This window comes from Xyrauchen texanus, chromosome 37 (assembly GCF_025860055.1).
Source record: "Xyrauchen texanus isolate HMW12.3.18 chromosome 37, RBS_HiC_50CHRs, whole genome shotgun sequence".
Taxonomy (NCBI): Eukaryota; Metazoa; Chordata; class Actinopteri; order Cypriniformes; family Catostomidae; genus Xyrauchen; species Xyrauchen texanus.
In genome coordinates, this window is record NC_068312.1 from 10,244,453 (window position 1) to 10,269,074 (window position 24,622).

The window sequence follows — 24,622 nt, forward strand, 5'->3', positions numbered from 1 at the left end:
AAACAAATACTTTTCCTTTGTTATTTTATTCCACAACCAGGGAAAGGAGCAGGAAAAGGAAACCAACAGAGGGGAAATAATAGAGAGGAACTTACCATCACCGAGGAGAGCAACTCCACGCTCCGCCAATATAAAGTGTGAGTAAGTGAGTTGTATTGATTTTTATTAATTTTTTTCCCCAGCAAGAGAAGGCTAGCTATAGTCCAGGCTCAAGGGAGTGGGCTACACGCGTGTGGAGAGAGGAGAAAGATAGCTGAACAAGTGTGCCTCAAACAGTCTTGTGTTCTCTATCCTCTCTTTCCAGCCCTGCCATCGCAAAACAAAACACCCACGCTTCTCTTTCTCTGCTCTGGCCCCAACGCGCTCGCTCGTGCTCCCTCACCCTCCTCCCCTGTGCTTTCTCTCTTTCTCTGAACACAAGCGGAGAGACGGCCCCTTTAGAATGTAGCCAGCCAATCAGAGAATAGATCAGTTTCTCAGCTCAGCAGTGCACACCCACACAAAACATACATACAAACAGAGAACATGCAACAGGATGTCGGTGTGGGTCAGAGGGCAGAGGGTGTGCATGAAGACAAACAGATATATGGAATGAGGAGAGTAGACAAAAAAATAAGATATGAGAAGAGAGGAAGCAAAGAGGTATGAACAATAAGATATGAAAAGATGGTATGAGACAAAAAGAGAAGATATGGCACAAGAAGAGATGAGAGGAAAAAAGAGGCATGAAGAAGACACAAAAAGATTATATCAAACAAGAAGAGATGAGAAGACATATGAACATGAAGCCACAAGATAAGGCAAAATGAAACAAGTTATGAGAAGAGACACTAACGAGAAGACAAGATGACGAAACAAGAGATAAGAAATGATGAGATGTGAATGAAAATAATAAAAACAAGATGTTACCAGACAGGACAAGAAGAAATGAGGAGACGAGACACAACACAAGACAAAAAGAGACTAGAAGAGATGATAAAAGTTATGAGAAGAAAAGACGAGAATGGGAATAAAAAAACGAGGCGTTACGAGAAGAGAATTTATGAGACAAGAAACGATTACACGAACAAGATGCAAGAGGAGACATTATAAGATGAGAAGAAATGAGAGGAGACAAGAAGTTATGAGACGAGAGAAGACAATACAAGACTATAAGACAAGAGAAAAGAAAAGACAAGAGGCAGCAGAAATGGCAAGAAAAGTTACGAGGTGAGAAGAGATAAAAGACAAGATGATATAAGACAAGAGACACAAGATGATAAAAGATGAATGAGAAGAAATGATGAGACCACATGGGACAAGAAGAGACAAGAGAAGTTAGACAAAAATAGATAAGTTGAGACAAGATGAGATGCGAGCAAGATGATACGAGATGAGACTAGACGAGACAATATGAGACAAGAGAATTTATGAGACGAAGAGATGAGAAAAGATGAGATGTGAACAAGACGTCAAGCAAGACAATACGAGATGAGAAGAAATTAGAGAAGACAAGGAGACATGTAGAGAAATTACAACAAGAGAGGAGACATGAATGAGAACACACAACAGCACTATACAATATGAGAAGAGATGATAATGAGAAGACATTGAGATGACGACAAGACAAGCGATAAGGAAAGGTGACCCTGAACGAGAAGAAATTACAAAAACAAAAATAAATGATGATATGAAACAAGAAGAAACATTCAAAGATGATACAAAAAGAAAGACAACACGAGAAAAGATGAGACAAGACGAGATGTTTACAAGACTCAAGGCATTACAAGACAAGAAGAAGTGAGGGGACAAGAATTTACAAGAAGAGAGACCCGAATAAGACACAACACAAGAGACGATAAGAGATGAGAAGAAAAGCTACGAGATGAAAACAGATGAAACATGAATGAGAAGACACAAGACATGGTATGAGACAAGAGATGAGAAAAGATGAGAAGTTATGAAACAAGAACAGATATAAGACGGGACATTAAAGAGATGACAAGATGATACGAGTCAAGTAACAGAATGAGATGTAAACAAGATGAGATGAGCAGAGAAGAGACAAGACGAGACCCTAAAGCCCGAATTATACTATGAAAGCCGCAAAACTTTTTTCTCCTGGACGAACTAAAGCCCCCTAGGTGAACGAAGCCGGCATTTATACAACGCGTGGCATAGTTTTAAAATGTATTTGTTGAGGGTGATGTCACAGTGTTTAACGTACTGTTCTGTGTCCAGCCACGGAAGTAATGCCACTAATGCAGGTTTTTCACTTTGTGGATCGCCGCTTTTAGCACTGTATCGCTTTGCTTTTTTAGACTACATGTGACTACACGGAGCCCCTTCCACATTTGGCGACGAGTTATCTGACCCGAGTTCATAAAAACTCAAATTGCTCTCCACGCATTTGTCGTGGCCACACTTTCTTTGTTGAGTTTGTGCTGTGAATCATATAAAAAAAGGATACTTCTGCACAATTTCTGAGAGACAGGCTTCAAAGTTACATAGGTAACAGCTACTCAGCTGGCACACGCGATTGTAAATATACTGTAAAAATACTCACATCCAAACCACACCCACAGTTGGCTTCGACCAATCATCAATGCTCGTCAACCAGACGAGTTCTCCCAGGTTGGAGAATTTCAGAAATATCAGCAAACGAACACAATGTCAGAACAACAAAGTCACTGTATTTCATCAACATTTGTAGGCGAACTAAGTGAAGCCTGTTCGCCCAGCAAGTATAAATCAGCCTTTATTCAGGGAAAACCCTTTTTCTGTAGGCAGTGATAGACAGACTCAGAGAAGACACGAGTGAAGTTACCCAGGTTGTTCCTTCATCAAACAGCACTCATTTCCCCTACCTCCTCTGTTAATGTCTGTGGTTTTCTACTGTGACAACATGCGCACATGCGTGCAGACACAACCTTCTGCTGTTAACAGGAAAGTCTACATGCAAATCATGCTGACCATGTTCACATGCTGAACTTTCACATACCAGCACTTCACACGGAAACAACGAGGCACAACATTTACACGTAATTTAGTATGTTGTGAAACACTCTTGATCTTGTAAGTGACAGACATGTCTTTCATTCAGAAGAGCTTCAGGCAGAGTTCAAGCCACTAAAGGTCAGAGTTTAAGGTAAAGTGTTTCACTGCAAAAAGCTAGTTGCCTTAAATTACTCCTGCCTTAACTTATACAACTACACATTACATTCCACTGAGCAGCACGAAGAATGACAAAACCTTGAAGAGCATTATGGCCATAAATTACAGCATATTAGAACTGTTCAGGCAAGTTAGTTGTTAATATGCGTTTCAAATTTTTTTTTTCATGAAAATTTCAATCTGTGAAAAAATTAAATGGTCAAAACAGCCCTTTACTATTATGATCTAACATTACAACACATTTCTTTCATATAACAAAGGTGTTAGTGGGGAAAAAATATTTACCATTGGGTGGTTCCCAGGGCGTTGCTGTCCTGGGGGGGTTCGCTGTCCTTTTCTGCATATCGCGGCACCGTTTTGGGGTCCGTTCTGCCTAACGCGGTGGCTCATTCATCGCGTTTCGCTGCTCGATTCTCCCGATGGCCTGTCCACCCCTGGCCCCAAAGTGCGTCGGCTCACCGGGAAAATGCCCGATTACCAGTCCAGCCCTGGTTGCATGTTATTCACATGTTGTTTAGCTAGGACTGATGTCTGGTTCAACCATCGTAGGCTACGGAAAATTTATTTGTTAAAAAAAAAAAAATTGTATGTGTTACATGTGAAAAAATTAGCCTAATTCCCAATTTAGACTTGATGTGCCAGACTGTCCATGTGTTTTCATTAAGTGAAGTAAATATCTTGTAGACCTTTTTGAAAGTAGACCTGGGAAATTAAAAAATGTTCTCAGTTGAAGGTAATAGGATTCTAAGTCTGAGTCTTTCAAAGAGCCTATATTATGTTCACAGGTTCAACATTTTATTTTGGGAGTCTACTAGAATAGGTTTACATGCGTTAATGTTAAAAAAACATGTTATTTTTATCATACTGAACATTTCTGCAGCACCTCTTTTCACCCTCTGACTGTAATGCTTTGTTGTAGCTCCTGTCTCTTTAAAAAAAAAAAAACTTTCTGAAAAGCCCATTATGCTCTGATTGGTCAGCTGACCCAGTCTGTTGTGACTGGTCAACCGTTTAGAGCTTTAGCACAGATTTAGCTGTTTCAGAATGAAATTGTACTTTAATTCACCAAAGTGGTATTCAACTGAAGTATAGTCAGGACATTATTGATATAAAAATACACCACCATCACTATTTGAAAAAAGTCATTTTTGATCAAATCTAGACAGGCCCCATTTCCAGCAGCCATCACTCAAACACCTTATTCTTGAGTAATCATGCTAAATTGCTAATTTGGTTCTAGAAAATCACTTGCCATTATATCAAACACAGTTGAAAGCTATTTGATTCATTAAATGAAGCTTAACATTGTCTTTGTGTTTGTTTTCTAAGTTGACACAGTATGCAACAGACTGACATATCTTTAGGTCAATATTAGGTCAAAAATAGCAAAAAAAGAAACTCTCTAGAAATTCATCAGTCAATCATTGTTTTGAGGAATGAAGGCTATACAATGCTTGAAAACTGAAGATTTCATACAAAGGTTACAAAACAGTCTTCAAAGTCAAAGAACAAATGGCTCTAACAAGGACAGAAAGAGATGTGGAAGGCCAGATGTACAACTAAACAAGAGGATACGTACATCAGAGTCTCTAGTTTGAGAAATAGGTCACATGTCCTCATCTGACAGCTTCACTGAATTCTACCCGCTCAACACCAGTTTCATGTACAACAGTAAAGAGAAGACTCAGGGGTGCAGCCTTATGGGAAGAATTGCAAAGAAAAAGCCACTTTTGAAACAGAAAAACAAAAATAAAAGGTTAGAGTGGGCAAAGAAACACAGACATTGGACAACAGATAATTGGAAAAGAGTGTTATGGATCTTAATCTCATTTAGCTTTTGTGGGATCAGCTAGACTGTAAGGTGTGTGAGAAGTGCCCGACAAGACAGTCACATCTGAAATTTCACCTGAGTATCTGGACAAACTGACAGCTAGAATGTCAAGGATCTGCAAAGCTGTCATTGCTGCATGTGGAGGATTTTTTGATGAGAACTCTTTGAAGTAGTTTTTAGAAATTCTAAAAAATAAATTGTAACAGTAATTTTTCATATTTATAATGTCCTGACTATACATTGTGATCAGTTGAAAGCCGCGTTGGTGAATAAAAGTACCAATTTCTTTGCATATGAGCAAAATCTGTACATTATTCCAAACTTTTGGCTGCCAGTGTATCTCTACACTTTATTATAGATCAGGGGTTCATATCCATTCCATTCTCTCTCTCATCCTGATTTTTTCTCTAAACGGAGAGCTTGCACATTAAAAGGTTGATATTGTCGCAACAATTACCAATAACACGTAAGCTTGTCAGTCATTTGATTTATAGAACATCCATATGCGCATACTGTAAATCCAATTCCTGATGACATGCATCTCAGTCATATTAATTGAAACACAGGGGAGCACTAGAACATGATAGAGCTGATGTTCTTTTGTGTCATCAGATGTGGAAGAATGTCGCTAAAGCAGACTACAAAAGTTGCTAAAATTGCTAGATGGCACTTTTACTCGTTAAGGGGTGAAAAAGTCACTAAATCTAGTGACAAAGTCGCTAAGTTGGCAACACTGTTTGAAGTAAGTGAATGATAAAGATGTCTCAATTCACAATTATCCTCTCACTGCCAAAGTTAGCACAATCTTTCTCTCTTCTTTGTCAGTGTCTGTCAACCTAAATCTCACTTAACACTACTGTAATGATAATCTTCAATATAAAAATAATTTGCTTTTACAAATCTTTTCTAGGTGAATCCATGACACCACAGTATTGGATGTTGTCAGTTTAAGGGGAGGTTGTCCTAGGGCCATGTTTGGAGGCATTTGGCAAGGGCAAGGGACAACTTCAAACTTGCATGTAAGGAGAAAGCAGCATGCATGCCGGAATGTATTCAGAAATCAAAAAGTAAAGGTTAATCAAAGCAATTTAACCATTTTGCTTTATTCCAGACTTCCACATTTTCTTGGCTTTTTCAATGCACTAATTTTCCTTAAAGGAGTAGTTCACACAAAAATGAAAAGTCTCTCTTGATTTATTTACCTTTAAGCCATCCGAGATGTGTATGACTTTCCTTCTTCAGCAGAACCGAAATTAAGATTTTTTTATAAGCAGATTTCAGTAGTGGTGCACCGATCAGGAAATTTGAGGCTGATATCAATCTCCATTTTTTTTTAAGTGCCCTTTGCCACACTTTTGCAAGTTATATGCTGCAGTTACACCGATCAGCCACAACATTAAAACCACCTACCTAATATTGTGTATAGGTCCCCATCGTGCCACCAAAACAGCGCCAACCCGCATCTCAGAATAGCATTCTGAGATGATATTCTTCTCACCACAATTGTACAGAGCAGTTATCTGAGTTAACATAGACATTGTCAGTTTGAACCAGTCTTGCCATTCTCTGTTGACCTCTCTCATCAACAAGGCATTTCCATCCACATTTTTAACTGCCCCTCACTGGATGTTTTTTGTTTTTGGCCCAATTCTGAGTAAATTCTAGAGACAGTTGTGCGTGAAATTCCCAGGAGATCAGTAGTTAAAGAAATACTCAAATCAGCCCGTTTGGCACCAACCATCATCTATGCGATTATCTAAGTAGCCAATCATGCTGCAGCAGTGCAGTGCATAAAATCTGAAGCTTCAGTTAATGTTCACCTCAACCATCAGAATGGGAAAAACGTGATCTCAGTGATTTGGACCATGGCATGATTGTTATGACAATCAGCTGTGACAGGATGGTTTGTGTATTTCTCTAACTGCTGATATCCTGGGATTTTCACGCACAATAGTCTCTAGAATACTCCAAATGGTGCCAAAAACAAAAAACATCCAGTGAGTGGGAGTTCTGAGCGGGACATCAGCGGGACGGGAGTGAATGGGAGATCAGAAATGTCAACAAAGAATGGCCAGACTGGTTCGAACTGACAGTCTACGGTAACTCAGATAACCGCTCTGTACAATTGTGGTGAGAAGAATATAATCTCAGAAAGCTATTCTGATTTTGGTGGCACAAAGGGGACCTGTCTAAAACTCTTGAGAGGGTCTTATTCAACCAGTTGTCTTCTTTTCTCTCACGGAATAACCTACTCGACAGACATCAGTCTGGCTTCAAAAAACTCTAGTCAGTAGCTGAAACCCTGCGACTGTCGAGAAACAACTCCAAATCATATGTCCTCATCCTCCTTTACTTGTCTGCTGCCTTCGACACAGTGAACCACAAGATTCTTTTGTCCAACCTCTCTTACCTGGGCATCACAGGAACTGTGCTTGGATGGTTTAAATCATATCTGACTTGCAGGTCGTTCAAGGTCTCCTGGAGAGGAGAGGTGTCAAAGACACACCACTTGGGTTCCTCAAGGATCAGTGCTTGGACCCCTCCTCTTCTTGATGTACACATCACTCAGACCGGTAATTGAGGACCATGGCTTTTCCTACCACTGCTACGAAGATGATACACAGCTCAACCTGTCGTTCCAGCCTAATGAACCTACTGTCTCAGCTCATATCTCTGCCTGCCTTTCGGACATTCCATCCTGAATGAAGGAATAACATCTTCAGCTAAACCTTGCCAAGACAGAACTCCTTGTTATCCCAGCCAACCCATCTGTTGACCACAAGCTCACAAATAATCTTGGTTCAACTACACTAACACTAACCAGAGCAGCCCAGAACCTGGGAGTGGTGGTAAATGACCAACTTAATTTCACTGCACACATCTCATTAATACTTTACAACATCAGGAAAATCAGACATTTCCTGTCTGAAAATGCTACATGAAGGGTCTTCAACAGGGGGTCCAAATGCTTGGTGTCCGTAAATTATTGTTTGATCCACCATTGGTGGCATTTGTAGTAATCACTCACACGTGAGCGAACAACATTGAGAAACAGGGGTATGAATTATTGACATGTTGAAGTCCTTCACAGCTGCATGCCAAAAATTAAAGTGTGACTAAACAGCGCTAGTCAGCAGAAGCACACAGCCCGGACAACCCCTTCACATGACCACTGCTCATCACGAGCCGCTCAAAGCACGACACACATCAGGTTAAGCAGCGCTGCAGTGGAGGATCATGTGAGTAAATTGGTCATGCTGTGCGGTTGAGCAGAGAACAGCCTGCTTTTAGAACAATAGCGTATTTGCCTGGTGTAAACCTGTAGTTACTGCTGAGATTATCAAGCTGGCATACACTGTCCTTAACTTTCCACACACACACACACACACAAGACGCTGACTCTCAAATCAACATAATTCATGGTGCACTCATTCATTGTTTTTCTCATTACAAATTTTTACTTAATGAAATCAACTGTAATTTTAAAATATATGTATAAAATCGATCACTCATATGAGATGAAGACTCCATTTTAGTAACCTCATAAAAGTTGTTTTATTCTGCATGGACATGGTCTGTCTGTTTTTCTGTCTGCCTGTATCTATCTGTCTGTCTTTTTCTTTCTTTTTGGAGGAGGTTTGGCATAGGGATTTACAGGGAATTTAAAAATGTCACTTCATGCCAAAAATTTGCAAGCCCCTGCTGTACATCCCTGCTTAAAAGACCAGCTAAAACCAGCTTAAGCTGGTTGGCTGGTTTTAGCTGGTCACCCAGCCCCGCCAGGCTGGTCAGTTAGCTGGTTTCAGAGGGGGTTTGAACACTTTTTAGCTGGTCAGGCTGGGAGGCAGCTAAGACCATCCTGACCAGCCAAGACCACCCTGACCAGCAAAGACCATCCGGACCAGCTAAGACAAGGCTGGGCAACCAGCTAAAACCAGCCAACCAGCTTATGCTGGTTTTAGCTGATCTTTTCAGCAGGGCACCATTTAATGATTATTTCAATGGCTTTGCAATGTAAACATCATGAAGTATACATACAATAATATGGTAGCCAACCTTACATGTTTTTAATAGGCATAAAACGCAGCACTCAATTTTATACAACATGAAACGGGGATCCCAGCTCCGTCTCCCTACCCACCAAGGGGTTCTTGGCCTGAAAATGGTTGAAGACCCCTGTGCTACACAGCTCCTGATCCAAGCTCTGGTCATTCAACTACTGCAATGCTCTGTTGGCTAGCCTTCCAGCTAACACAATTAAGCCACAGCAGATGGTCCAGAATGCAGTAGCGCGTCTGGTCTTCAATCAGCCAAAAATGGTTCTTGTCACCCCACTCTTGATTTCACTCCATTGGCTTCCTGTAGCAGCCCGCAAAAAAATTCAGAGCTTTGACTCTGACTTTCAGGACAGCAAAAGGAACTGCACCCTCTTACTTCAATTCACTTCTTCAGGTCTATGCTCCAACTTGCTCTCTGCTGTCTATGAACGAGCAACACCTGATGGTCCCATCACAAAGAGGCTCTGCTCCTCTATGGTGGAATGAACGTCCACGTACAACGATATGTTGTTACCTTCTGAAAATTCAAGAACCAGCTGAAAACACATCTGTTCCAATCCTACACCTAGACAACAGCTGGACACGAAACATGATCCAGGCAGCACGGTCATTAACTACCCTGTATTCAGTAGAGTTGAGCTTTTGCTGGGCAAATGGCTGTAGTGAGGGCCAGTGGTCCATAGAGAGCAGGAGAGTGGGCGGCTACAAACGTAAGCACATATGCCTGAGAGTGTGTAGATGTGGGAGAGAAAATGTGTTTGGGTGATCTGGATTAAACTCTGTTTAAGTGTTTGGATTAAACTCTGTTTACGTTTGGGCCAGTGAATGCTGCCAGAGCCCAGGGCAAAGAGCAGCCTGAACCATATCACTCAAAAACATAAAGCATCTGCCTCTCCAGTTTTTAGGAGGAAAACGTGAACTGATAGCCTAAATATAATTCACTACACAACAAATGTACAGTATGTCCTAAATATTCTCTCTCTTTTAGACAGTTTTTTTTTTTTTAAATTAAAATAAACCATTTAATTTTTCAGAAAAAGTGAACCAGGGCTCCCCCATATGAAATCAACACAAAATAATTTCTTTGACCTTTCCAAGATTTCCATTTGTATGTCAGATTCCAAGCTTTTGAATGAATAGATGGAAGCGATTACACCGTGTCCTAACCAGAAGGGACGCGATAAGTTTCCAGAAACAAGCAATTTTTCTGTCTACACAGCATGCACCACTGCACATGACTTTCCTATGCGAAAATACTAATAACAGTCTGTTCATTAAACGTAAAACATTTTCTCAATGAAGCTGCGTATTGGTATATGCTTTCTATGGCAAGCCCAGATGGGATAAATATACCATCGCATACATACACAGGGCAAAGTTACTTTATGAGTCGCATTCTAATTCAGTCTATTCCCATTGTTTATGCTCACGTGGTACTCCTTTTGTTATTTTGCCAATCTCCACGTCAGAGGGAGTCCTCGGCCAAAATCAAGTTGTTCTGAACCGGCTAGTAAGTGTCACAGCTGCTTAGGACAAAAACTCTGATCAACGTAGAAAAGGTACCTTTTATCGAGCGTCACATCTGGTTAGGACACACTGTATTGCTTATTAGTGCACAAATGTCTCCAATAATTCCCTCAACAGAAAGAATGATGCTATCACTGTGACTTATTGGAAGTTTTAAAACAACACCTAGCCGATTCAACATTTTAGAGGAGAGCAAAACAACAAAAATACATATTTCCTGAAGAAATTGACATGACTTTACGATGTTACTCATTTGCATAACCTGGAAATCCAGATTTAAAATTCCCTGATATTTCAAGTTTCCCATAACTGTGGGATCCAGGCTTATTATTGTTCAGAATTTTTAATTTTGTAATAATTTCATTATTCAGTTTCAGTTTATTTTTATTAAGTATATATAAATATATATTTTTAAATTTTAAATTTTTTTTAATGCATGAACTGATATAATTTAAATCTTTTTAAATGTAAATTTCTCAGGACCATTTCGTGTTATCTAGTGTCATTTTCAATGTTTTGGGTAATAACGGTTGTGAATTAAAAAAAACTTAATTAGAGTCAAATTAATTTGTAATTTTTTTATTATTATTTTTGGTGTTGTGAAAATGCATTTGTGTTTAGTTTCAGTATTTCCTATTGTGTAGGTTTTTATTTTATTTCAGTTACCTGAAAATATTTTCATGCGAGTTAATGATGATAACACTGGTGGGAACCCTAAAAAAACCCATAAAACTAAAATAAACATAAAATAAATTTCATTCAAAATAGTTCAAGAGCTCTAGACCATCGCTGCTCTTGTGCGTGAGTATTTTCCCGTAAGCCTGGGACAGGTGGGAACAAGGTTGGTGTATCCTGGTGGGCAGAGCTCTGATGCCCAGTGAGACACGATGACCAAATGTTTTCATACTGGCATGTGCCAATACTGATGATGCCACAGTGTGTTTCCTCAGAGCAAATGCACCCACACATAAAAGTAGACACACACACAAATGTTTTGGTCTTATTTTTGTAAGACCAAAATGTGCCGAAAGGTCATTAGGCAAAAAAACTGCAAAAATACAAAACAAAATGCAAAACAAACACACACACACTCGTGATGCCATCTGTCTACCTCATGGTGTTCAGTGAGAACAGTAAATCCAGCCAGTTTCTGGCATTTCAGTGAGGAGGCTGTAATCTCTATGGATTTGTGTGTGTGTGTGTGTGTGTGTGTGTGTGTGTGTGTGTGTGTGTGTGTGTGTGTGTGTGTGTGTGTGTGTGTGTGGGAATGTAGAGGGATTTTACAGCACTGAATCAGAGGAACTCATGATCATATGTATCACGCACATGTTAGAACAGCAGACTTGCTTGAAACTTCTACACACATATACTGAACATCACTAACAACTCCAGGCCGGACTATGCTGTAGAAGCAAAAACAATGTGTGGTATTACCAAAAAAAAATGAATGCCTGCCTGTGTGTTTGTGACCTTACAGTTGAACAGATTGGTCTTATTCCGCTCACAGAAAAGCCCTTGTGCGGGCATGTGCTTCAGCTGTTGCCATGGGACACTGCTCCCAAGCAACACATCTTGTGCCCATTGCAAGTTCTGTGAAAACACAAATATATTCAGTCAGCTCTGTGTGCAAAAGAGCAAGAGAGTGTGTAATGATTTGAACTGAGTCAGGGGAACAATAGTACTGTGTTTTTTTTTAACATATTTTTTAACTTTAAAATCCTGGGGCTTTTATTTTGACACTCCAGGAAAACAGTGACCTAGAGGCTGTAGCACACCAAAGGCAACACTATTTTGAGACCTGAACCGCAGACAAATGGTCCTTTTACATAAAAAGCGAATGATCGCCCTTAACATATTTGTCAAGTGGTGTCAATAAATACCACTTGTCAATACAAGTGGTATTTATACCTTTGCCAGAGGTGGCTCTAATCAACAAGCAATTTTACAAAGCACCTATCAGCTGGACAGCCCTCCGACCATCACAGATGAGAAGAACGACAAGTTTACAAGCAATCAAGTTCTTAAACAAGCAGATTGAGTAAAAGAAAACAGATTACTTTACAAGCTGCAGCAGCGCTGACGAATCTGTTTTTGATTTGCTCAACGAAGAACACATTCGAAAAACTTTCACAAACTATTTCAGTTCTCCTTCTGGACAAGTTGACTGGCAGTTTTATCATTTATCCACAGTCTGAGAGGTGATTAGAAAGATTTGAGAGTAAAAATTATGTTAACAGTTAAAACAATAGTGATTACATGCCACCACCAAGCATAAAATCACATATGATGACTGTTAAATCAATTATTTAATTGTATATTATTGCCATGTAAATATACTTGTGTTATACATTTGTTTAAAACCCTTAAACATGATCGTATTTAAATGTTAAGGGTCTCTATAATGCACACAATAAAACTTTGTTTTTGCTTTGTTGGCACGCTCTGATTCTGCAGGTGTGAATGGCTCATTAGGAATCCAATGTTTCTATTCAAACCGATTCAATGAAAATTTGCATTAAGTGTAGAATGAACTTTAGAGTGTCTGTTTGTGAACTAGTTCACAGTTATTTAACATACTTTTCAATTGCTGCTCCAGTTCTGATCTCAATACATGTTATAAGCAAACCAAACTATCGAGCATCTATATCTGAGATGTAGTTCTTGTGGATCGCTCGCATATTGCAAGCCTCTCTGAGAACTGAAAACAGCAGTGCGTTATCAAACATTGTGTGCAATGTATGTGACAAAACGGCACTAATTTCCTAAAATGTATTAAACAGCCTTTTGCCATTCACTAGGTTATAATTTTTCACCAAGAGACAAAAAAAAGGTATGAGTCATATGGACTACTTTTTTAATGATGCTTGTATGGTTCTCCTTGATTAACACACAGTATTGGATTTGGACACTATAAAGCCCCGTTCACAACACTAGTGACACCATCCCATTAATTTTCAATGAGAGCAGAGTGATTTCCGGAGAAATAAGTTGATTCAACTTTACAATTTCAACGCTGACGAACGACATTTAAGAGTGACTACCAATAAGAGTGAAGACAGAGGAGCCTACGTCATCTGTCTACAGGCTGGGTGAGTGTGAGATCCTGGAGTCGACTCGAGTGCAGGCAAGAAGTTAAATGTTTCTGAGTGATTTCACTGTTCTATATAATTTGTCTGTAACCACATACATAGTTATGGTCTAATAAATTGAAGCGTTGAAAACATTGTTGACACTGAGTGAGTTTGATTCACATAACATTCGTCTTGTTTAATGATATGATTCATTAAGCACTGCAGCAGATTATATAAAACACTCATTCCAGCAGAATGTGCATTTTTAGAGACAACAATTTTTATCGGCAGTATCATCTGTCAACAGCATTTCAAATGCTACTATGGCCAGTCCACCAATAATGTTAGAGTGACGGCAGCAGTAGGAACGCCCACCAGTGACACACATCGCAAAGTCTAGCAACATGCTGCCCGCAGTGTGAACGGAGCTTAAGAGTCGATACTGATCCAGATATTGGATCAATGCATCGCTACACAGTACACATTAGTGGTTGAATTATATGTTTTTTTTTTTTTAAGTACTTTAACAGTATGCTATTTCAAATATACTCGCGCAAATATGGAAGAGTTTTGAAGTCTAGAAACTAGTGGTCGGCCACTATGGTTTTGTTGATAAATATGGTGGTGGAAAAGGTTTATAACTGATTAATCAGCTGATAGTTTTAAAAATCGATTTATTTATTGAATGTTAAAAAATCTCAACAATCATTAAAGGTTATAAACAGTTCAAGTCAGAAGTTTATATACACCTTAGCCAAATACATTTAAACTCCATTTTTCAACAATAAGTTGTTGGAATTTTGCCCCATTCCTCCAGACAGAACTGGTGTAACTGAGTCAGGTTTGTAGACCTCCTTGCTCGCACAAGCTTTTTCTGCTCTGCCCACAAATATTCTATCGGATTGAGGTCAGGGTTTTGTGATGGCCTCTCTTTGACAGCTTTGTTGTACTTAATCTGTTGATACGCACCCCCTTTTTTAGCACAAACCATGAAAATGACATACCCGAACGTAAATGGTTGTATTTACTGGACCCTTTGGAGTATGGACACAGTTGTAGTATATTTTGAAAGAAGACTGTGGAGCGGGTGGGCTAGAATGTCGCATGCCCGGTCCCCAATCGGCCTGATGGGGCACGCAAGGGATAAAGGCGGCCGGTGACGACGGTTCGAGAGAGAGAGAATTACTGGCATGTCCGTCATGTGTGTGTTTATGTTTGTGTGTTTTGGTTTTGAGTTTAATTAAATATTATTTATATTGACAAGCCGGTTCTCGCCTCCTCCTTGCCCATCATTAACCCCCTTACATTGGTGCCGAAAACCCGGGAAGGAGGAGGGATGCCCGTCGCAGATTCCTCGACACAACCGTCCACCCAGGGGAGCGCTGCTACCATCTGCCGGGTGACGGAGTAGCCTGACCGCCCGGATGCGGGGAACGGCCGTCGTTCGCGGGGCGTGTGGGGACTGGAGTCCCCGACCTCCTGGAGCGATGGAGCCACTGCCAGAGGCGGAGGAGTGCCCTGCCGTCCCCCAGAAACATGGAGGGGTCAAGGTTAGACCGCCGCCCGCGAGGGGAGGAGGGAAGTAACTCCCCGATCGCGGTAGGTCCACTGCCAGGGGCGGAGGAATGTCCCCAGGTGCCGCCAGAAAAGCGGAGGGGCGTCCTGTCCGCCGGGGTTGGAGATTTGACTCCGGTTCGCCCGGAGAGGAGCGGCTGTCATCCGCCAGTGAGTGTGGTGTAGTGTTCGAGGACCACGTGACGGTACATCAGAGAACCAGTGAGTGAGCTTCTTCTCTCCTCTCTCTCTCTCTGTCGCACCGTGTTGGCCTTTTCCCTCGCCTATTTTTTGTTGTTGTTGTTTTCCCCTCCTGTCTCCTCCCAGGTTGAGTAAGGCGGGGATGACTTGACGGGCAAGCAGCCCCTCCCAGGAAAGGGGGGTGTAGGTCATGCCGGTGGCACCCCGGCCTGAGGTAACGCCGGGAGGAGTGTGGAGCAGAGAGGGCCGGGGCCGGGCTAGAATGTTGCACGCCACAATTGGCCTGATGGGGCGCGCGAGGGATAAAGGCGCCGGTGACGACGGTTCGAGAGAGAGAGAATTACAGGCATATCCGTCATGTGTGTGTTTATGTTTCATGTGTGTCCGTCATGTCCGTCATGTGTGTGTTTATGTTTGTGTGTTTTGGTTTTGAGTTTAATTAAATATTATTTATATTGACAAGCCGATTCTCGCCTCCTCCTTGCCCATCATTAACCCCCTTACAAAGACACTTTGGGCTTTTTTTCCCAAGTTTCAAGAATTAATATATGTTGTTATTTTTTAAAGTTAGAGAAGCTGAAGTTTAGAGAAGTTTATAGTAATTGACATATTTTGTGCTTAACATGTTTTTATAATCTAAAAAACAATAATAAAAGTGCCAAGACAACCCAGAAATACAATGTTCTCAAAGCCACAAGTCTAAAGAAGTTAAGTTTCAAATTTGAAGATGATCTAAAAAACAATTTGGTTCCTGCAAGCTTTTATCTCTGTAAAATCGCTGCCGGTGTACAGTGTAAAATTAAGGCTCCACCTTTCAAGACGGCACAAAATTTGACCGCACCTCCTGGCTATTATGAATAAAACTACGCCGCATTTTTAAAAATAGACTTTGGAGACAGACTCATTTTGTTTACGAGACTCTAATATATAAGATCATATACAGTTTTACAACATGAATGCTGCTCAGATTGCATAGTTTGTTGAAGAACGATGACTAAGGATAATTCTTTCAGGAGAGATCTCATGTAAACAATGGAGAATATATCAATATTTCTCAGCTGTATCACTTTTATGGGTAAAAAGTGCTATTGGATGTTTTTCAATGAACGCTTGACATGGACAATTGACCCAAGTGTGGTGAACTGGATTCATCTGGCGATCGCGTTTTCATAACAAAGGTATGAAGTCCCGTTTTTATATTGCATGTTTTCATTTGTACTCCTGGCACAAATAACTAAATTGCTGTTTATGGAAGCATTGCTATTGTGAAACAGAGATCGGATAGCAATGTTGAACCCTTAGACCTTTGAAAAGATGTATAATTTGTTAACATTATTTACATTTATAGACGGTAAATTATATTGTAAATGTAAGCAGAGTGACGTCACTCCTGAGTGCGGTGAAATTGCATATCAACAGGTTAAGCCATTTTGCCACAACTTTGGAGGTATGCTTGGGGTCAATGTCCATTTGGAAGACCCATTTATGATGAGCTTAAATTTCTTGCTTATGTCTTGAGATGTTGCTTCAATATATCCACATACTGTAATTTTCCTCATGATGTCATCTATTTTGTGAAGCGCATCAGTCCCTCCTGCAGTAATGCACCCCCTCAACATGATGGTGCCATCATGCTTCATGGTTGGGATGGTGTTCTTCATCTTGCAAGCCTCACCCTTTTTCTTTCAAACATAACTAAGGTCATTATGGCCAAACAGTTCAATTTTAGTTTCATCAGACCAGAGGACATTTCTCCAAAAATTAAGATCTTTGTCCCCATGTACTCTTGCAAACTGTAATCAGGCTTTTTAATGGTGGTTTTGGAGCAGTGGCTGCTTCCTTACTGAGCAACTGTTCAGGTTATGTCAATATAGGACTCATTTTACTGTGGATATAGATACTTGTCTACCCGTTTCCTTCAGTATCTTCACAAGGGCCTTTGCTGTTGTTCTGTGATTGATTTGCACCAAACTACGTTCATCTCTAGGAGACAGAATGAGTCTCCTTCCTGATTGGTATGATGTCTGAGTTTGACTTTAACTGTAAATAAACATACAATAATGTCCATTCACAAGATATGAAGATGGAGACACGATGTATGTGCTGACGGGGCACATTTCCATATAGTCACATTTTTTCTTTTCATGCCCTCGCTTTAATTTAGAACACTTGATTATCTAATCAAAATAAAATATGTGTTAAAGTGAAGATAAATATTGTCAATAATGAAAGATTTAGACAGAATAAATTCCCAGGAGGTATCTGTGTTTGTTTATATTTCACCTCAAGAGGCTGCTGTTGTACTCTTGAACCCTCCAGCGCCATCCACGGGAAAAGGCAGCAAACTACCATGGTTGATTTTTGATGATAACCGATAGTTCCAAAAGCAGCTATTGGTGCTGATTAATTGGCAAAAATTATAAATCAGTCGACCTCTCCTAGAAACAGATCCCATTAGACTGCAGAGTCTAAAAGATTAGCAATAGGCACCAAATCTTTCTAATCGCAGCTCCTGTGACTCTCCAATATAATTACACTGCATCATCCCATAGAGAAATCAATTTCCACACTATTAATTCACCACTAATGAACACATAGCAGCACTGCAGCTTGACATCTTTATTAGGACACACACACACACCTCGTTTCACACTGTACAAATGCAGTTCATGCGCATTCATTAAATATGAGAGCTACATTTCCACGGTTTTGCCTTGGGAACAAGTCAGACGTGATTAAGCGTGCTGTGGTGGATATGAAATCTCTGGCTTGTCATGGCAGGGTGATTACATTTCAGAGCTGAATGACCTCTGCTCTTAGATTAGCCAGAGAGACCAACATCTCAGTGTGGCAGGATGGAGACTAAATATATGCCTTTCTTTATGGGGTCTTTTGGCATGAAAGGGTCTTCAAAGAGCTCAAATGCAAAGAGAAAGGAAATAAGGGGATTTCAAGACTCAGAAAGAAGTTAATGTTATCAGGGTCTAAAACACACACACACTTTGCCGTAGAGGTTATCATAACTTTGTGGGCTGAGTTCAAGTCAAAACTGTGCATTCAATGGTGATTTTGCACAAAAAATGCTTTTTCAGTCAAAGAAAAGGCCAAAGGAATAATGTAAAGGAATATCCTTAAGTATGCAAAGAGGTAATTAGTGGTGCACACTAAAGCAGCCATTACTATTAATCTTGGCCATACTTAAAAGGTGAAGAAGGAATGGAGTTTCTGAAATAAAACCCAGAGCCATAAACTACAATACACTACAGATGGGTTTACCGTCAATATCCTGTCTCACTGCACTTGAACAGTCAACTTTCTGTGCAATGGTGTGTGTAAGAGGCATGTGAGAGAAATAGGCTAGATATTAAAGGTTATGCTAAGCACAATACTATCACAGAGAGCAGCTACTAGTCTGCCCTCAGACATGGTGAAGGAGACAAGACTCACAAAGCATTGCTTTCTCTCTGAGTGTTTCTCTTTTATTAAGCAGTCACAGATATCAATGTGCTGCAAATAATATTTCTGCATTTTTTAAAAGACACAAAAGAACTCTTTCTTTGCTACAAAGGCAGATGCTATTTTTCAGTTTCTACAGTAGAAATGTGAAACTAAAGCGGTCTAAAAAAAACCCACACAACTATTGAGAACTAAGACTCACTATGATGTGTTGTACGAACAAATACTAATGGGCATCAGTGTCATTGTTACATTGACTGCAAATATGATATTGGAGACAAGCAATGTGATATGGGGAAAAAATTTATTTAAACTACTTTAAGAACTTGTGTTGTGGCATTCAATTCATTTTAGCAAAACGTTTGCTGAAAGGCTCATTGTTGTAAATGGCACAATGTTCAGATGGTTCATTTAAAAAGAACCTGTTCAAAAAAGTTATCGTTCCAAAATGTTCCCAAGACATTTTTCTATATTGACAAATAATCAAACCTGTTAACATTTGGGTACCATAGTACAGGAGACCTCTGAGGTTATCTTGGGTGGCAGAGGCAGGCTAAATACAATAGCTCACTGTCCTTTTCTGCATATAGAGTTTTTGTGGTCCGTTTTGCATAAGGTGGCGGCTCATTTTAGCATATAGCGGCCCATTCGGCCCGTTTCACGACAACCCACCAGCCCGCTCAGTTCTCCCAATGGCTAGTCCGCCCCTGATCGGCCACAAAATGCGTCGGCCCACCGGGAAAATGCCCGGTATGCCAGATTACTAGTCCAGCCCTGCCTCCCATCTACCAGTGATGCTTGATTCAACTTCCCACGTCTACTACCTGCACAGATATCAACGGCGCAACTGGGTTGTAGGTTGCCAGGTTGAGGTCAAATAGGTTGAAATTTGTATGATGTGTCGATTGTGTGAGTAGGATGCGTTTCATACAAGATCTGGCAACTGGACAACCTTGGAATAAAATATTGATGAGGTTTGGGCCATACAAATTACGGGAGTTTCCCGGGAGAAATAACAAAACGGAAAGGGGTCGGGAGATGGGTGTGAAATACGGGAGACTCCCGGGAAATATATGCAAATAATTAGTCAAATATGGTATTTTTTCACAATGATCAATTAAGTTACATAATATAGAGTGGTTTTGGTTGTGTTTAATATAAATGTACGCATTCCAATTGAATGCTGTCACCACAATTTAGATCCTCATTATGTTTGCTTGGATCAATACCATTTTTAAAGACTGTTTGAAGAAAATACTCCATCAAACATTGCGTTGTTTATGGTTCCCACACCAAAAAGCTATAACTTCTCACTCACAGTCCAGGCATTTACAAATGCTTTGTGAATAGGTTCGAAAAATAATTTATAGAAACTGCTTAAAAGAATGATTTGTTTATGAACTGTACTTACAGCAACCAGTTATACGCTAGTAGGGAAAAAATATTTTTCATAATTTCCTCATTTACATTTTAACATTTTATGCATTGTTCATCAGGGACTATATCTTCAAGCAGAATGATGGCACTTAATTTGTATAATAAAATTATATTTAAATGACAATTTGTGTCCTTAATATTTTTATTATGTAATAACCATTTATAAAAGCAATAAGACACTCAAGGCAATGCTATATTATGAATATGGAAGTTTTACTACAAATCTCCACTTTCACATTATTCTTCTTTTGTTTTTTTGGCGATTTGCATTCTTAGTGCATATTGTCACATACTGGGCAGGGAGGAGAATTTATCCTAAAAAAGGACTTAAATACTGATCTGTTTCTTGACCGCACTTATCATATCGCTTTAGAAGATAGAAATGTAACCACTTGAGTCGTATGGATTACTTTTATGTTTCCTTTATATGATTTTTGGTGCTTCAAAAGCTCTGACCACTATTCACTTGCATTGTATGGACCTATAGAGCCGAAATATTCTTCTAAAAATCTTTGTTTGTGTTCAGCAGAATAAAGAAAGTCATTTCCATCGGGAAGACACGCTGGCTTGAGTGAGGTTTAAGATGCCATTTATTTGATGAATGTAAAACAGAAAAGTAATGTCTCTCTTTGGCGTAGGCCCCGTCTGACGGTCCGAGGGAGTTGTACTCGGAACCATCGTATCCTGCCGGAGATAGGAGGCAGGGGCGAGGAGCCTACCCCCGTGCGGGACGGGGCTCAACTGGTGGTGGTGGGGTGGTGGAGGTTGCCGGTTAGCACACTGAAACAGCAATGTGATAGATTGTGAGCAGACTTATAAAGCAATGGCTTACATGCTATTGGCTAGGAAAAACCCAGCTAATGATATAATGATGTACAGCTGCTAGTCTTCCCACTAGAACTAAGCTGCGCTTCCATACACTGGGGATGGCATGAGGGTGAGTAAATGATAAGTGTATTTTCACTTTTGTGTGAACCACTCCTTTAAATACCCATACAATATAGCATGGTGTACTACTATAAATTATTGCTTAATTATAATAGCTGGTCAAAAGAGTGAATTAAGCTCTCCATAGAATTCAGCAGGTTTATTTAACAGAGAGGAATCCTAAATTCCTAGTAGTAGGTAAAACCTCTTTCAGGACAGCACAGTGGTTTTTTACATGACTTGACCACAAATCCAAAGTGTGGGAAGTCCCCATTAGTCCCGTGGTAACATGTACAGTATGTACTTCCATATATCAGCCGTAACACAAAAACAAACCGTAGCAGCTGCATTAGAGGCTTCATGCAAATACAAGTGGTTTGTTTAGTGGTCAGTGGTGTTACATGGTGTTCTGGCATTAAGCTTTGCACTGTTTCTCTTTTAGCACCCATGAGGTGACTGGGCACATTTTTCAACACACTCTTATTATTTCTGGGTGGTGCCAGTTACCTGGCCTGGGGTTCAAGCACACACAAAGAGACACATTTACTGGTGAAAATGGCTGGGTTTCCATCCAACAATTTTTAAGTGAATTTTAAACTAAGATTTTCACATTAGGTAAAATGTTCTTTAAATTAATGGAACCGGTTTATTTGTAAAACGATAATGTGTTTTGACCATTTGTGCACTTGTTATAGGTATGCAACAGCTTAATGGTGTTGTGGATTGGTGGTGGTGTAGTGGTCTAAAGCACTAAACTGTTAATCAGAAGGTTGCTGGTTCGATCCCCACAGCCACCACCATTGTGTCCTTGAGCAAGGCACTTAACTCCAGGTTGCTCGGGGGGATTGTCCCTGTAATATTTTTATACAAATCATTTATTAACAGATTTTCAGCATGCATACAGAAAAAGTCACTCCACTGCCACTGCACTGACTTATATGTCTGATGATTGGCTTAGAGAGACTGAAAAGAGATATATTACAGGTGTTGTGTTTTTAGATTTTTCTGCTGCATTTGACATCATAGATCACGACCTGTTATTAAGAAAATTATCTTGTTATGGTTTTGAGCAATCAGCAATCACATGGATGTACAGTTATTTGTCAAACAGAACACAGACAGTGTTTTTTAATGGCAGTTTCTCAGGTATCAGAAATATTACATGTGGAGTACCCCAAGGCAGTTGTCTGGGTCCATTATTATTTAATATTTTTACTAATGATTTACCGTATATTTTATGTAAGGCTAACATTGTCATGTACGCTGATGATTCAACTATATATATACATCAGCAAGTACGTAAATGGAATTAGAAACTGTTTTAAATAAAGAATTACAATATGTAGCAGATTGGATCAAATTAAATAAACTGGCATTAAATACTGTAAAAACTAACTGCTTGATTGTAGGTTCAAATTATAACATTAATCAAAATCCTGTAATTAATATTAAAATTAATAACGCAATTATTGAACAGGTGCATGAGACCAGACTGCTGGGTGTAATAGTTGACTCTAGATTATCGTGGAAAAAACATATTAGTAATATTATTGCAAAAATGGGAAGAGGTATATCTATTATGAGAAGACACGCAAATGTTTTTACTTCAAATATTATGAATTATGCGATGAAAGCACTAATATTGACATACCTCGACTATTGCCCAGCAGTTTGGTCAAATGTCACTGGTGAATATATGAATAAATTACAACTTATACAGAATAGAGCTGCTCGTGTAGCACTTAGGTGCAGCTATAGGAGAAATATTATATTAATACACAAAGATCTTAATTGGTTGTTGGTTGAAGATAGACTGTTGTATTCACTGTTAATTTTCATAAGAAATATTTCTATTTCAAAATTTCCTTCTGTTTTGTTCAAGCATCTTTCTTTTAGTGTAGCCAATCATCAGTACAGTACCAGACATGCAACTAAAGGTAACTTCACCTTACCCATAGTAAGAACAAATGCCATAAAAAACACTGTTGTGTTCAGAAGTATGAGGGAATGTAATAAATTGCCAAAACATATTATGCTTACTAATAATGTCAATACATTTAAATTATATGTAAAACAGCATCTATTAAAATAATATATCTGACTGTTTATATTTATTAATATGTGTGTGAATATGTATGTACATGCACATGTGTAGGTATGTAATAGGCGTATGTGTAGAATGTGTTTTTATATATGTGTATCTTTCATGCCCGTATAAGGGGATATATGTATGTTAATATGTGTATATACACGTGTATATGTATGTGTATATGTGTATGTGTTTGTGTATTTTTCTTTTTTCCCATTTATTTGTTGTATTTTTAATGTACATATTTTTCAGGACCCCAGGAAGAATAGCTGCAGCATGGCTGTAGCTAATGGGGATCCTTTCAATAAAAACAAAAAACAAAATAAGGGCTAAGTAAGTCGCTTTGGATAAAAGCGTCTGCCAAATGAATAAATGTAAATGTAATGGTGCTAACCAGACAAAAGGTCAGACCTAGGAACACAATTCTTGAAAGCCTTTGATAGAACTTGATATTCTGAGGTGTTTAACCCAAAGCTGGTTCCCAGGTATATGTATAGAGGCTGGTGGTATATGGGCATAGCAGCTGTTGCAACCCCTAATTCTATGAGATTTTACAGGCATTCGGCACCGTCTCCAGGCAGCATTTTATAAAATGATGTACAATTGCTCCAATACTGCAAAAACATTTCTCCCCGAAGCAAGGAGGTCAGCTGCTCCATTACGACAAGGCAGGCTCCCTCAATATTATGCGCATGATGTAGTCGATGAAAACATTAAATGATAAGCATTTTCTTTAGTCTAAGTTTTAGAAATGGAATGTTTCTATGAATGAAAACCCAGCTAACGATATAAACATTTTTGTGTGAATTATCCCTTGAAAGACAAACAGACATGTGAAAGTCTAGGGAAATGTGTGTGTGTGTGTTTGCACCTTGCGTGTCTTGCTGTAGGCGTACAGGTGGGTCAGACGGTACAGGCTCTTGTAGTGTTGTGGAAATCGACTCAAACACAGTAAGAGAGACCTCACATAAACGTCTACCAGTGTCTTCCTCTGCTCTTCCCGACCAACCGGCAGACACTTGGGCACCTCAATCACCTCCAATGGGGGAGGGGCTCTGGTTTCCGCTTGCCCTCGCTGGAGGTACCCGTCAGTGGGTGGGATTTGTGTGGTGTGGTAGTGTGCAGAAGCAAAGCTGGAGGATGGTTGGGCATGTCTGTGGTAGGAGTTTTGGGGACAGAGGCCTCAGGAGAGGTGATGGATAAGGTGTTGTCTGAAGACTCTTGCTTGACTGAGGACCCTTGAGACAGAGTGGCAAAGATGATCTCCATATTCTTGTCCTCTACAGTGCCTGTGGGATTTTTTAAGGGATAGAGATCA

At 39.7% G+C, this 24,622-nt stretch overlaps 1 pseudogene; it reads right to left on the bottom strand.

The window, feature by feature from the left end:
* The window catches only part of LOC127631270 (calcineurin-binding protein cabin-1-like), a 95,427-nt pseudogene that overhangs the window by 52,749 nt on the left and 18,056 nt on the right, over positions 1-24,622 (bottom strand).